Genomic DNA, 12,343 nt, shown 5'->3' on the forward strand with positions numbered 1-12,343 from the left:
TCAACTTTAGATGAGGCCCTATTCCCATTCCAAGCCTCGAGAGAAATTCCGATGTTAACCTACCAAAAAGAAAGGAGACGTGCCTTCCCAGGGACTACACGAGCCAGTTCCTGAAGTCCCTGTCACAACTAGAGAAGGGTCCCAAGCTTCCCGCCGCAACACGAGAAAAACCACAAGATTCTGCACTCAAGGTGAGATGAGGAATATTTCACCTGCAGAGTCTCAAGGAAATCCCTCATTCCCGCTTGACACTGGAACGGGTACTTGACACCCTTTATGCGACTCAAGACATTCCCTGACATAGCTGTCCCCACTTGAGAGAAGAACACAATTTATGGCCTCAACTTTAGATGAGGCCCTATTCCCATTCCACGGCTCGATAGAAATCCCGATGTTCCCCTACCAAAACGAAAGGAGACTTGACTTCCCAGGGACTACAAGAGGATGTACTTGAGGTCCCTTTCATAACTCGAGAAGGACCCCAAGCTTCCAGCCACAACTCTAGAGACTTCACAAGATTCTGCACTCGAGGTGAAATGAGGAAATTTAACCCTGCAGAGTCTCAAAAGAAACCGCATATATCCGCTTGAAACTCGAACGGGTACGTGACTCCATTTATGCGACTCAAGAGATTCCCCGACATGGCTTCCCCACTTGAGAGAACACAATTTATGTACTCAAATTTAGATGAGGCCCTATTTCCATTACACACCATGAGATTAATCCCGATGTTCCCCTACAAAAACGAAAGGAGACTTGATTCCAGGAACTACACGAGCGAGTTCCTGGAGTCCCTGTTACAAATCGAGAAGGGCACCAAGTTTGCCGCAGCAACAGAACAAAAACCACAAGATTCTGCACTCAAGGTGACATGAGGAAAATTTCCCATGTAAAGTCTAAGCGAAATCCCACATTCCCGCTTGACACGGGAAAGGGGAATTGACACCCTTGATGCAACTCAAGACAATCCCTGACATCGCTGTCCCTACTTGAGAGGAGTACACAGTTTATGGACTCAAATTGAGAAGAGACCTATTTCCATTCCACGCCTCAAGAGTAATCCCGATGTTCCCCTACCAAAACGAAAGCACACCTGACTTCCCAGGGACGACACTAGCGAGTTTCTGAAGTCCCTGTCTCAAATTGAGAAGGGCCAAAAGCTTCTCGCCACAACACGAAAAAAAAAAACCACAAGATTCTGCACTCAAGGTGAGATGAGGAAAATCTACCCTGCAGAGTCTCAAGAGAAATCCCACATTCCCACTTGAAAGGCGAAAGGGTCCTTGACAACCTTTATGCGACTCAAGACATTCCCTGACATAGCTGTCCGTACTTGAGAGTAGAAAACAATTTATGCACTCAACATTAATGAGGCCCTATGTCCCTAAAACGCATCACTAGTAATCCCAATGTTCCCCCACGGAAACGAAAGAAGACCTGACTTCCCTGGGACTCCAAGAGCGAGTTCCTGAGGTCCCTGTCGCAACTCGAGGAGGACCCCAAGCTTCCCAAAGCAACTCGAGAAAACCCACACGATTCTGCACTCAAGTGAGATGAGGATAATTTCCAATGCAGAGTGTCAGGAGAAATCCCACATTCCCTTTTGAAACGCGAACGGGTATTTGACACCCTTTATGCCACTCAAGATATTCCCTGACATAGCTGTCCCCACTTGAAAGGAGAACACAATTTCTGGGCTCAACATAGATGAGGCCCTATTCCCATTCCACGCTTCGAGAATAATACCGATGTTCCGCTACCAAAACGAAAAGAGACCTGAATTCCCAGAAACTACACGATCGAGGTCTTGAGGTCCCTGTCACAACTCTAGAAGGACACCAAGCTTCCCGTCGCCACTAGAGAAAAACCACAAGATTCTGCACTCAAGGTGAGATGGGGAAAATTTCCAATGCAGAGTCTCAGGAGAAATCCCACATTCCCCTTTGAAACGCGAACGGGTGCTAGACACCCTTTATGCCACTCAAGACATTCCCTGAAATAGCTGTCCCCACATAAGAGGAGAACTCAATTTACGGACTCAACTTTAGATGAGGCCCTATTCCCATTCCACGCCTCGAGAGTAATCCGTATGTTCCCCTAACAAAACGAAAGGAGACCTGACTTCACAGGGACTACACGATCGAGTTCCAGAGGTCCCTGTCGCAAATCGAGAAGGACCCCAAGCTACCCGCCGCAACTCGAGAAAGAAATACAAGATTCTGCCTTGAAGATGAGATGAGGAAAATGTTCCCTGCAGAGTCTCAAGAGAAATCCCATATTCCCGCTTGAAACGCGAAAGGGTAATTGACACCCTTTATGCTGCTCAAGACATTTCCTGACATAGCTGTACACACTTGAGAGGAGAACACAATTTATGGACTCAACATTAAATAGGCCTGTATTCCCTTTCCATGCCTCGAGTGTAATTCCGATGTTCCCCTACCAAAACAAAAGGAGACCTGACTTCCCAGTGACACACGAGCGAGTTCCTGAGGTCCCTGTAGCAACTCGAGAAGGACACCAAGCTTCCCGCCCCAAAACGAGAAAAAAAAAACACAAGATTCTGCACTCAAGGTGAAATGAGGAAAATTTACCCTGCAGAATCTCAAGAGACCTCCCACATTCCCGCTTGAACTCAAATGGGTTGACTCCCTTTATGTGACTCAAGACATTTCCCGACATAACTCTTCCCACCTGAGATTATAACACAATTTATGAACTCAAATTTAGATGAGGCCCTATCCTCATTCCACACCACAAGAGTAATCCCGATGCTTCCCTACCAAAAGGAAAGGAGACCTGATATACCAGGGAAAACCCGAGCGAGTTCCTCAGGTCCCTGCAACAACTCGAGAAGGATGCCAAACTTCCCGCCGCAACTCGAGAAAAACCACAACATTCTGCATTCAATGTGAGCTGAGGAAAATTTCCCCTGCAGAATCTCAAGAGAAACGCCACATTCAGGTTTGAAACACGAACTGTTACTTGACACCCTTTATGTGACTCAAGACATTCCCTGACATAGCTGTCCCCACTTGAGAAGAGAACACAATTTATGGACTCAACTTTAGATGAGGCCCTATTGCCTTTCCACGGCTCAAGAGTAATCCCGATGTTCCCCTACCAAAAGGAAAGGACACCTGACTTCCCAGGGACTACACGAGCGAGTTCCTCAGGTCCATGTCGTAAATCGAGAAGGACCCCAATTTTCCCACCGCCTCTCGAGAAAAACCACAAGATTTTGCACTCAACGTGAGATGAGGAAAATTTCACCTGCAGAATCTCAAGAGAAATCTCACATTCCCACTTGAAGTGAAATGGGTACTTGACACCCTTTATGCAACTCAAGACATTCCCTGACATAGGTGTCCCCACTTGAGAGGAGAAAATATTTTATGGAATCAATTTTAGATGAGGCACTATTCCCGTTAAATGCCTCGAGCGTAATCCCGATGTTCCCCTCCCAAAACGAACGGAGTACTGACTTCCCCGAAACTACACGATCGAGGTCCTGAGGTCCAGGTCGCAACTCGAGAAGGACCCAACCTTCCCGCCGCAACACGAAAAAACCACAATATCTGCACTCAAGGTGAGTTGAGGACAATTTCCCCTGCAGAGTCTCCAGAGAAATCCCACATTCCCGCATGAAACTCCAACTGGTACTTGACAACCTTTATGCGACTCAAGACATTCCCTAACGTAGCTGTCCCAATTTGAGAGGAGAACACAATTTAGGGATTCAACTTTAGATGAGGCAGTATTCCATTTCCATGCCCCAAGAGTAATCCCGATGTTCCCCTACCAAAACGAAAGGAGACCTGACTGCCCAGGAACTACTCGAGCGAGTTCCTGAGGTCCCTGTCGCAACTCGAGAAAGGACCGAAGCTCCCCGCCGAAACAAGAAAAAAACCACAAATTTCTGCACTCAAGATGAGATGGGGAAAATTTCGCCTGCAGAGTCTCAAGAGAAATCCAACATTTCCGCGAATGGGTACTTGACACCCTTTATGCCACTCAAGACATTCCCTGACATAGCTGTCCATACTGGAGAGGAGAAAACAATTTTTGGACTCAAATTTAGATGAGACCCTATTCCCATTCCACGCCTCGAGAGCATTCCCGATGTTCCCCTACCAAAAAGAAAGGAGACCTGACTTCCCAGGGACTACTTGAGCGAGTTCCGGAGGTCGCTGTCACATTCGAGAAGGGCCCCAAGCTTCCTGCCGCAACAAGAGAGAAACCACAAGATTCTGCACTCAAGGTGACATGAGGAAAATCTCCCCTGCAGAGTCTCAAGAGAAATCCCACATTCCCGCTTGAAACACGAACGGGTAATTGACACCTTTTATGCGACTCAAGACATTCCCTGACATAGCTGTCCGTAATTGAGAGGAGGACACAATTGATGGACTCAATTTTAATGAGGCCCTATTCCCCTTCCACGCTTCTCTTGTATCCCCATGTTCCCCTAACAATTCGAAAGGAGACCTGACTTCCCAGGGACTACACGAGCGAGTTCCTGAGGTCCCTGTTGCAGCTCGAGAAGGACACCAAGCTTCCCGCAGCAAAACGAGAAAAAAACACAAGATTCTGCACTCAAGGTGAAATGAGGAAAATTCCCCCTGCAATCTCAAGAGAAAATCCACATTTCCGCTTGAAACGCTAGCGGGTATTTGACACCCTTTATAGGACTCAAGACATTCCCTGACATAGCTGTCCTCAATTGAAAGGAGAACACAATTTATGAGCCAACAAAGATGAGGCACGATTCCCATTCCACGCATCGATAGTAATGCCAATATTCCCCTACCAACACTAAAGGAGACCTGACTTCCCAGAAACTACATGATCGAGTTCTTGAGGTACTTGTTGCAACTCTAGAAGCACCCCAAGCTTCCCGCCGCAACTCGAGAAAACCCACAAGATTCTGCACTCGAGATGGGGAAAATTTTCAATGCAGAGTCCCAGGAGAAATCCCACATTCCCTCTTGAAACGCGAACGGGTACTGGACACATTTTATGCTACTCAAGACATTCCCTGACATAGCTGTCCCCACTTGAGAGGAGAACACAATTTATGGACTCAACTTTAGATGAGGCCCTATTCCCATTCCATGCCTCAAAAGTAATCCGTATATTCACCTACCAAAACAAAAGGAAACGTGACTTCACAGGGACTACATGAGCGAGTTCAAGAGGTCCCTGTCGCAAATCGAGAAGGACCCCAAGCTACCCGCCGCAACTCGAGAAAAAACACAAGATTCTGCACTCAAGGTGAGATGGGGATAATTTCCAATGCAGAGTCTCAGGAGAAATCCCACATTCCCTGATGAAACGCGAACGGGTACTAGACACCCTTTATGCCACTCAAGACATTCCCTGACACAGCTGTCCCCACTTGAGAGGAGAACACAATTTATGGACTCAACTTTAATGAAGCCCTATTGCCCTTCCACTCCTTGAGAGTTTTCCCGATATTCCCATACAAAAACGAAAGGAGACCTGACTTCCCAGGGACACACGAGCGAGTTCCTGAGGTCCCTGTAGCAACTCGAGAAGGACACCAAGCTTCCCGCCCCAAAACGAGAAAAAAAAACACAAGATTCTGCACTCAAGGTGAAATGAGGAAAATTTCCCCTGCAGAGTCTCAAGAGAAATCCCACATTTCCGCGAGAAATGCAATCGGATACTTGACACCCTTTAGGCGACTCAAGACTTTCCCTGACAAAGATAGCCATACTTGAGAGGAGAACACAATTTATGGTCTCAACTTTATATGAGGCCTTAGTCTCCTCCACGCCTTGAGAGTAATCCCGATATTCCCCTACCAAAACGAAAGGAGACCTGACTTCCTAGGGACTACAGAGCGAGGTATTGAGGTTCCTGTAGCAACTCGAGAAGGGACCCAAGCATCCTGCCGCAACTAGAGAAAAACCACAAGATTCTGCACTCAAGGTGAGATGAGGAAAATTTCCCCTGCAGAGTTTCAAAAGAAATCCCACATATCCGCTTGAAATGCGAACGGGTAAGTGACACCCTTTATGCGACTAAATACACTCCCTGACATAGCTGTCCGTACTTGAGAGGAGAACTGAATTTATGGACTCAACCATAGATGAGGCCCTATTCCCATTCCACGCCTTGAATGTAATCCCGATGTTCCCCTACCAAAATGAAAGGAGACCTGACTTCCCAGGAACTACACAAGCGAGTTCCTGAGGTCCCTGTGGCAACTCCAGAAAGACCCCAAGATTCCCACCGCAACTCGATAAAAATCACAAGATTCGGCAGTAAAGGTGTGATGAAGAAAATTTCCTATGCAGAATCTCAAGAGTAATCCAACATTCCCGCTTGAAACGCGAATCATCACTTGACACCCTTTATGCGACTCAAGACTTTCCCTGACATAGCTCTTGCCACTTGAGAGGAGAACACAGCTTATGGACTCAACTTTAGATGAGGTCCTATTCCCATTCCATGCCTCGAGAGTAATCCCGATGTTCCCCTAATAAAAAAAGAACTGACTTCCCAGTGACAACACGAGCGAGTTCCTGAGGTCCTGTCGCAAATCGTGAAAGACTCTAAGCTTCCCACCGCAACTCGTGAAAAACCAGAAAATTCTGCACTCAAGGTGAGATGAGGAAAATTACCCCCGCAGCGTTTCAAGAGAAATCCCACATTCCCACTTGAAATGTGAACGGGTACTTGACACCATTTATGAGACTCAAAATATTCCCTGACATAGCTGTCCCCACTTGAGAGGAGAACACACTCTTTGGACGCAACTTTAGACGAGGCCCTATTCCCTTTCCATGCCTTGAGAGAAATCCTGATGTTCCCCTTCTAAACAAAAGGAGATCTGACTTCCCAGGGACTACACCATCGACTTCCTGAGGTCCCTGTCGCAACTCGAGAAAGACCCCAAGCTTCCCGCTGCAACTCGAGAAAAACCACAAGATTCTGCACTCAAGGTGAAGTGAGGAAAATTTCCCCTGAAGAGTCTCAAGAGAAATCCCACATTCGTGCTAGAAACGCGAACGGGTACTTGACACACTTTAGGCAACTCAAGACATTCCCTGACAAAGCTGTCCATACTTGAGAGGAGAACACAATTTATGAACTCAACTTTAATGAGGCCCTATTCAAGATTGTCACGATAACGTGATCACTGACCTAGAGCCAGACATCTTGGAATGTGAAGTCAAGTGGGCCTTAGAAAGCATCACTACTAACAAAGCTAGTGAAAGTGATGGAATTCCAGTTGAGCTATTTCAAGTCTTGAAAGATGATGCTGTGAAAATGCTGCACTCAATATGCCAGCAGATTTGGAAAACTCAGCAGTGGCCACAGGACTGGAAGAGGTCAATCTTCATTCCAATTCCAAAGAAAGGCAATGCCAAAGAATGCTCAAACTACTGCACAATTGCACTCATCTCACACGCTAGTAAAGTCATGCTCAAAATTCTCCAAGCCAGGCTTCAGCAATATGTGAACCGTGAAATCCGAGATGTTCAAGCAGGTTTTAGAAAAGGCAGAGGCACCAGAGATCAAATTGCCAACATCTGCTGGATCATGGAGAAAGCAAGAGAGTTCCAGAAAACCACCTATTTCTGCTTCATTGACTATGCCAAAGCCTTTGACTGTGTGGATCACAATAAACTGTGGAACATTCTGAAAGAGATGGGAATCCCAGACCACCTGACATGCCTCTTGAGAAACCTGTGTGCAGGTCAGGAAAAAAAAGTCAGAACTGGACATGGAACAACAGACTGGTTCCAAATAGGAAAAGGAGTACGTCAAGGCTGTATATTGTCACCTTGCTTATTTAACTTATATGCAGAGTACATCATGAGGAACGCTGGGCTGGAAGAAGCACAAGCTGGAATCTCTCTCTCAACAGAGAGCTGTCGCCACTTGAGAGGAGAACACACTTTTTTTACGCAACTTAAATGAGGCCCTATTCCCATTCCACGCCTCGAGAGCAATCCCGATATTCCCCTAACAAAACGAAAGAAGAGCAGAGTTCCGAGGAACACACGAGCGAGTTCCTGAGGTCAGTGTCGCAACTCGGGAAGGACACCAAGTTTCCCGCCGAAACTCAAGAAAAACCACAATATTCTCTACTCAAGATGAGGTGAGGAAAATTTCGCCTGCAGCGTCTCAAGAGAAATCCCACATTCCTGATTGAAATTCAGTAGAGCACTTGACACCCTTTATGCGATTCAAGACATTCCCTGACATAGCTGTCCCCAATTGAGAGGAGAACACACTTTTTGGACGCAACTTTAGATGAGGCCCTATTCTCTTTCCACGCCTTGAGAGTATTTCCGATGTTCCGCTACCAAAAGAAAAGGAGATCCTACTTCCCAGGGCCTACACCATCGACTTCCTGAGGTCCCTGTCGCAACTCCAGAAAGACCCCAAGCTTCCCGTCGCAACTCGAGAAAAAACACAAGATTCGGCAGTAACGGAGAGATGAGGAAAATTTCCAATGCATAGAATCAAGAGTAATCCAACATACCCGCTTGAAACGCGAATCAGTACTTGACACCGTTTATGCCACTCAAGAATTTCCCTGAGTTAGCTGTCGCCACTTAAGAGGAGAACACATTTTATGGACTCAAATTTAGATGAAGCCCTATTCCCATTGCACGCCTCGAGAATAATCCCGATGTTCCCCTACCAAAACGAAAGGAGACCTGACTTCCCAGGGACTGTACGAGTGAGTTCCTGAGGTCCCCGTCGCAACTCGAGAAGGACCCCAAGCTTCCCGCCGCAACTTGAGAAAAACCTCAATATTCTCTACTCAAGGTGAGATGAGGAAAATTTCCCCTGCAGTCACAAGAGAAATCCCACATTCCCGATGGAAATGCGATTGGCCCCTTGACACCCTTTATGTGACCCAAGACATTCCCTGACATAGCTGTTCCCTCTTGATTAGAGAACACAATTTATGGCCTCAAGTTTAGATGAGGCCTATTCCCATTCCATGGCTCGATAGTCATCCCGATGTTCCCCTACCAAAACGAAAGGAGACTTGAATTCCCAAGGACTACAAGAGCGTGTTTTTGAGGTCCCTTTCGTAACTCGAGAAGGACGCCAAGCTTCCCGCTGCAACAAGAGAAAAACCAAAAGATTCTGCACTCAAGGTGACATGAGGAAAATCTCCCCTGCAGAGTCTAAGAGAAATCTCACATTCCCGCTTGAAATGCGAACGGATACTTGACACCCTTTATGCGACACAAGACATTCCCAGACATAGCTGTCCGTACTTGAGAGTAGAACACAATATATGAACTCAACTTTAATGAGGCCCTATTTCCCTTCCAGGCCTCGCTAGTAATCCCGAAATCCCCTACCAAAACGAAAGGAGACCTGACTTCCCAGGAACTACAGAGCGAGGTACTGAGGTCCCTGTCACAACTCGAGAAGGGACCCAAGTTTCCCGCCGCAACTTGAGGAAAAACCACAAGATTTTGCACTCAAGGTGAGATGAGGAAAATCTCCCCTGCAGAGTCTCAAGAGAAATCCCACATTCCCGCTTGAGAGGCGAACGGGTAAGTGACACCCATTATGCGACTCAAGACATTCCCTAACATAGCTGTCCCCACTTGAGAGGAGAACCCAATTTATGGCCTCAACTTTAGATGAGGCCCTATTCCCATTCCACGGCTCGAGAGTAATCCCAATGTTCACCTACCAAAACGAAAGGAGACCTGATTTCCCAGGGGCTACACGATCGAGATCCTGAGGTCCCTGTCGCAACTCGAGAAGGACCCCAATCTTCCCGACTCAACTCGAGAAAAACCACAAGATTCTGCACTCTAGGTGTGATAGGAAAATTTGCCCTGTAGAGGTTCAAGAGACATCCCACATTCGCGCTACAAATGCGAACGGGAACTTGACACACTTTAGGTGACTCAAGACATTCCCTGACAAGCTGTCCATACTTGAGAGGAGAACACAATGTATGGACTCAAATTTAGATGAGGCCCTATTCCCCTTCCATGCCTTGAGAGTAATCCCGATATTTCCGTACAAAACGAAAGGAGACTTGACTTCCCAGGGACTACACTAGCGAGTTCCTAAAGTCCATGTCGTAAATCGAGAACGGCCCAAAACTTCCTGCCACAATGAGAGAGAAAACAGAAGATTCTGCACTCATGGTGAGATGAGGAAAATTTCCCCTGCAGAGTCTCAAGAGAAATCCCAAATTCCCGGTTGAAACCCGAGTGGGTACTTGACACCGGTAATGCAACCCAAGACATTCCCTGACATAGCTGTCCCCTCTTGAAAGGAGAAAACAATTTATGGCCTCAAGTTTAGATGAGGCCTATTCCCATTCCATGGCTCGATAGTCATCCCGATGTTCCCCTACCAAAACGAAAGGAGACTTGAATTCCCAAGGACTACAAGAGCGTGTTTTTGAGGTCCCTTTCGTAACTCGAGAAGGACCGCAAGTTTCCCGCTGCGACAAGAGAAAAACCACATGATTCTGCACTCACAGTGACATGAGGAAAATCTCCCCTGCAGAGTCTCAAGAGAAATCCCATATTCCCGCTTGAGACGCGAACGGGTACGTGACACCCTTTATGCAACACAACACATTTTCTGACATAGCTGTCCGTACTTGAGAGTAGAAAACAATTTACGGAGTCAACTTTAATGATGCCCTATTACCCTACCACGCACCGCTAGTAATCCCGATGTTCCCCTACCAAAAGGAAAGGAGACCTGATTATCAGGGGCTACACGAGTGAGATCCTAAGTTCCCTGTCGCAACTTGAGAAGGACCCCAAGCATCCCGCCTCAACTCGGGAAAAACCACAAGATTCTGCACTTAACGTGAGATGAGGAAAAGTTCCCCTGTACAGTCAAAAGAGAAATCCCACATTCCCGGTAGAAACGTGATCGGGTACTTGAAACACTTTGGCGACTCAAGACATTTCCTGACAAAACTGTCCATACTTGAGAAGAGAACACAATTTATGGATTCAACTTTAGATGAGACCCTATTCCCCTTCCACACCTTGAGAGTAATGCCGATATTCCCCTACTAAAACGAAATGAGACCTGACATCCCAGGGACTACACAAGCGAGTTTCTGAGGTCCCTGTCGCAAATTGAGAAGGGCCCAAATCTTCCTGCCACAATACGAGAGAAACCACAAGATTCTGCACTCATGGTGAGATGAGGAAAATTTCCCCTGCGGAGTCTCAAGAGAAATCCCAATTTCCTGGTTGAAACCCAAACGGGTACTTGACACCCTTTATGCGACTGAAGACATTCCCTGACATAGCTGTCCGTACTTGAGAGTAGAACACAAATTATGGACTCAACAGTAATGAAGCCCTATTCCCCTTCCAGGCCTCGCTAGTAATCCCGAATTTCCCTACCGAAAGGAAAGGAGACCTGACTTCCCAGGGACTACAGAGCGAGGTACTGAGGTCCCTGTTGCAACTCGAGAAGGGACCCAAGCTTCCCGCTGCAACAAGAGAAAAACCACAAGATTCTGCACTCAAGGTGAGATGAGGAAAATTTCCCCTGCAGAGTCTCAAGAGACATTGCTTGAGACGCGAACGGGTACGTGACACCCTTTATGCGACTAAAGACATTCCCTGTCATAGCTATCCCCACTTAAGAGGAGAACATAATTTATGGACTCAAGCATAGATGAGGCCCTATTCCCATTCCACACCTCGAGTGTAATCCCGATGTTCCCCTACCAAAATGAAAGGAGACCTGAGTTCCCAGGGACTACACCAGCGAGGTCCTGAGGTCCCTGTCGGAACTCCAGAAAGACCCCAATATTCCCGCCCCAACTCGATAAAAATCACAAGATTCGGCAGTAAAGGTGTGACGAGGAAAATTTCCCATGCAGAATCTCAAGAGTAATCCAACATTCCCGCTTGAAACGCGAATCATCACTTGACACCCTTTATGCGACTCAAGACTTTCCCTGACATAGCTCTTGCCACTTGAGAGGAGAACAGAGTTTATGGACTCCACTCTAGATGAGGCCCTATTCCCATTCCAAGCCTCGAGAGTAATCCTGATGTTCCTCTAATTTAAAAAAGGAGAACTGACTTCCCAGTGACAACACGAGCGAGTTCCTGAGGTCCTGTCGCAACTCGAGAAAGACCCCAAGCTTTCCGCCGCAACTCGAGAGAAACCACAAAATTCTGCACTCAAGGTGAGATGAGGAAAAGTTCCCCTGCAGAGTCTCAAGAGAAATCCCACATTCCCACTTGAAACGCGAACGGATTTTTGACACCCTTTATGAGACTCAAAATATTCCCTGACATACTTGTCCCCACTTGAGAGGAGAACACAGTTTGTGGAC

Source organism: Moschus berezovskii, chromosome 23 (assembly GCF_049115385.1).
Source record: "Moschus berezovskii isolate FMDL1 chromosome 23, NW_MosBer_1.0, whole genome shotgun sequence".
In the NCBI taxonomy this organism is placed as follows: Eukaryota; Metazoa; Chordata; class Mammalia; order Artiodactyla; family Moschidae; genus Moschus; species Moschus berezovskii.